Source organism: Gossypium raimondii, chromosome 12 (assembly GCF_025698545.1).
Source record: "Gossypium raimondii isolate GPD5lz chromosome 12, ASM2569854v1, whole genome shotgun sequence".
Lineage (NCBI taxonomy): Eukaryota > Viridiplantae > Streptophyta > Magnoliopsida > Malvales > Malvaceae > Gossypium > Gossypium raimondii.
The window spans coordinates 32,308,367-32,312,601 of NC_068576.1; the positions used below are offsets into that span (position 1 = coordinate 32,308,367).

General features: G+C 38.1%; 1 non-coding gene across 1 annotated transcript; it reads right to left on the reverse strand.

Moving 5' to 3' along the window:
* Window positions 1-208: 208 nt before the first annotated feature.
* On the reverse strand, window positions 209-315 carry LOC128035737 (small nucleolar RNA R71). Its single transcript, XR_008192287.1, has one exon. It is a non-coding gene; the product is annotated as a small nucleolar RNA R71 (small nucleolar RNA).
* Between the last annotated feature and the right edge of the window lie 3,920 nt (window positions 316-4,235).

Here is a 4,235-nt window from a genome sequence, read left to right on the forward strand (position 1 = left end):
ACTCTACTTAAGACTGTTTATGGAGGTAAGCGATTTTTTCAAGTTAGCTGGAGTACCCGAAGATGCACTACAATTGGAGCTGTTCCCATATTTGCTAGGGGACAGAGCTCGAGCCTGGTTGAACTCATTGGCACCAAATTCAATTTCCACATGGCAAGAGTTAACAGAAAGATTCCTCATGAAGTATTTCCTGCCTAGCAAGAATGCTAAGTTGAGGAACGAGATCCCTGCTTTCCAACAAATGGATGATGAGTCCTTGTATGAGGAATGAGAAAAGTACAAAGAATTATTACGGAAGCACCCTCATCACGAAATCCCACATTGCATCCAACTTCAGATGTTTTATAATGGTCTCAATGCTCACATGAGGATGGTAGTGGACGCTTTTGCTAACAGTGCTCTCCTTTCTAAGTCTTATAATAAGGCTTATGAAATCATCAAGAGGATTGCCAGCAACAATTATCAATGGCCAACCAATCGAGCAACGTCGGGAAGACGAGTCGTTGAAATACATAAAGTAGACGCTCTCACTTCACTCGCATCTCAAGTATCATTGATTTCCTCAATACTTGAAAATTTTACCACTAATTGGTTTAACAGTTTTGTAGCACAGCCACTGAATCAATTTGAAAATGTAGCATGTGTCTATTATGGGGAAGGACATCTATTTGAAGAATATCCAACAAACCCAAAATCCGTGTACTACATGGGTAACTAGAACCAAAACCGAGGAAGGCAAAGACTACAATTCAATTCCTATAACCCATCGTGGTGAAACCATCCTAATTTTTCTTGGAGTATCCAATGGGCTAGACCCAGAAACACATGCACCCAACCTAGATCGACCTAGCCACCTATTTTTACCCAACAAGTTCAGAAACAACCTCAAGTTGAACCATCCAATGGCTTAGAAAACTTGTTGAAGGCATACATAGCCAAGAATAACGCCTTAATCCAAAGCCAAGCAACTACATTAAAAAATTTGGAAAACCAAATAGGCTAGCTTGCTACTAAACTCAGAAATTGACCATAAGGTGTTTTACCTAGTGATACAAAGAATCTGAGGAATCTTGAAGAGTTTTGTAAATTGACCACAAGTATTGTAAAGTTTTGACATTAAGGAGTAGAAACACATTAGAGCCCAACACTATCGAAGTTGAAGAGAAGCCAATATATGCTCAAGACTTAGAGGAAGTTCAACCAAGTGTTGAAATTTCAGTTTCACCAGAACCTGAATCTGTAAAATCCGATGAGGTAACTTCTGAACCAACTAATTTTGATAAACTAACAACTTCGTTAGATGCAGAATTGCCACAGAAGATGAATCAACTAGTTCTAGTTGAAGTACCCTACCCCCAAAGACTATAGAAACAGAAGCAAGAAGTTCAATTCAATAAGTTCCTAGACATACTCAAGCAACTTCATATCAACATTTCATTGGTTGAAGTACTTGAACAAATGCTGAACTACGTCAAATTCATGAAGGATATCTTGTTAAAAAAATGAAGACTTGGAGAATTTGAGACGGTAGCCTTGATAAAGGAATGCAGTGCATATTTTCAAGACAAACTAGCCCTAAATTTGAAGGGTCCTGGATGTATTTACCATACATTGAAACATTGGAGCAAAATATTGTGGTAAGACACTATGTGATTTGAGTGCGAGTATCAACTTGATGCCCATGTCAATATTTACGAAGTTGGGGATAGGTGAAGTTAGACCTACTACGGTTACACTTCAGTTAGCGGATCGATCCTTAGCACATCTAGAAGGAAAAATTGAGGACGTATTGGTACATGTAGACAAATTTATATTTCCAACTGACTCTATTATTCTAGACTTTGAAGCAGACAAAAAAGTAGGAATACCTTTCCTAGCAACTGGAAGGACCCTTATTGATGTGCAGAAGGGCGAGCTTACTATCGTGTTCAGGACGATTAGGTAACATTTAATTTTTTTAAGTCAATGCAATTTCCTGACACAATTGATTGTTGTCCTTCAGTGTCCGACTTAAAGAAATTAATCACGGAAAAGGAACTCAACTATGTTAAGGACCCATTGGAACAAATTTTGACATCAAACCTTCCAAGTGGTGAAGAAGAGGATGAATACTTAGCTTTGCTAGAAGCTAATCAAAGGGGATTTAATCCACAATCTCGCTTTGAATTTTTAGAGTTAGAGAATAGGGATTATGCCCAACCAAAAGCGTTAATCGAGGAGCCACCTAAATTAGAACTGAAGGTACTTCCCTCGTATTTAAAATATGTTTATTTAGGTAACACTTCTATTTTTCCTGTGATTGGTTCAACGGAAGGCTGTCAGATAGACCATAGCTGATATTCGCGACATTAGTCTGTCTGTATGCATGCACAAGATTATCTTAGAAGATGATGAGAAAGGGACGATTGATGGACAATGAAGACTGAAGCTCATCATGAAGGACGTGGTAAAAAAATTATCAAGTGGTTAGATGCGGTTATAATTTACCCCATCTCAGACAGTTCGTGGGTAAGTCTAGTCCAGTGCTTGCCAAAGAAAGGAGGTATTATGGTCTTAGAAAATGAAAATAATGAGTTGATACCGGCTAGAACGGTTATGGGATGGAGAATTTGCATCGATTACTAGAAGCTAAACAAGACGGCTAGGAAACATCACTTTCCTTTACCGTTTTTGGACCAGATGTTGGATAGACTCACGGGGCTTACACTATTACTATTTTCTTGATAGATACTCAGGGTATAATTAGATACTCAGGCTTAGACTATTTTTTTGATGGAAAGATGACATTCACCTGCCCGTATGGTACATTTGCATTTAAACACATGCCATATGGTTTATGTAATGCACTTGCTACATTTCAAAGATGTATGATATCTATTTTTACTGACCTGGTTGAGAAATACTTGGAAGTCTTTATGGTTGATCTTTTAGTACTTAGAGATACTTATGATGATTACCTAGCCAATATAGCTAAGGTACTAAGGCGATACAAAGAAACAAACCTCGTACTCAATTGGGAAAAGTGTCATTTCATGGTACGAGAAGGTATTGTTCTAGGGCATCAGATAACGAGACATAGAATCGAGGTAGATAAAGAAAAGGTAGACGTTATTGAGAAACTCCCACCTCTAACATCTTTAAAGATTGTTAGGAGCTTTTTGAGCCACGCCGGTTTCCATCGAAGATTTATCAAGGACTTATCCAAAATTGCTAAACCCTTATGCAAATTATTGGAGAAGGACACGACGTTCTAATTTGAGGAGGAGTGCTTAAGAGCTTTCAAAGATTTGAAGACTTGGTTAGTTTCGGCACTCATAATTGTCACACTATACTAGGATTTGCCATTTGAATTGATGTGTGACGCAAGTGACTTCGCAATAGGAACAGTCATGGGCCAGCAAAGGAACAAAGTTTTTCATCCCATCTACTACGCAAGTCAGACTCTTACAGGAGCTCAACTAAAATATACGATAACAAAGAAAGAGTTACTTGCTATTGTGTTTTCTTTTGACAAGTTTCGATCTTATCTTATAGGTACCAAAGTGACTGTCTATATAGACCATTCGGCAATTAAGTATTTACTTACCAAGAAAGACACTAAGTCCAGACTGATCCGATGGGTACTTCTACTTCAAGAGTTCGATCTAGAAATTCAAGATCGAAAAGGACTAGAAAACAAAGTAGTAGACCACTTGTCCAGATTGGAGTCGCAAGAAGGGAATTCTCCACTTATACCCATTCAGGTGACATTTCTAGATAAACACATATTGAAGGTAAATCATGTCCATAATACCCCTTAGTTTGCTGATATTGCTAGCTATTTAGCTTGTGGTTTGATGTCGATTGATAAGATGTATCATCAAAAGAAAAAGTTTCTTCACGATGTGAAGTACTATTTTTGGGAAGAACCATACTTGTTTAAAAAGTGTGCAAATTAAATGATCAGGAGATGCGTTTCAAAAAATGAAGTACATAAAATTCTATATCATTGCCACTCAGCTCCGAGTGGGGGACACTTCGGAGGTACACGTATTGTGGCTAAGGTATTCCAAGCTAGATTATTTTGGCCAACACTATTCAAAGACGCATATGCTTACGTAAAGAGCTGTGATCGATGTCAAAGGGGTGGAAATGTCACCAACAAAAATGAGATGCCCCGGACAAACATTATTGAGGTAGAGTTATTTGATGTTTGGGGTATTGACTTTCTCAGTCTTTTCCCTCCATCTTTTGGT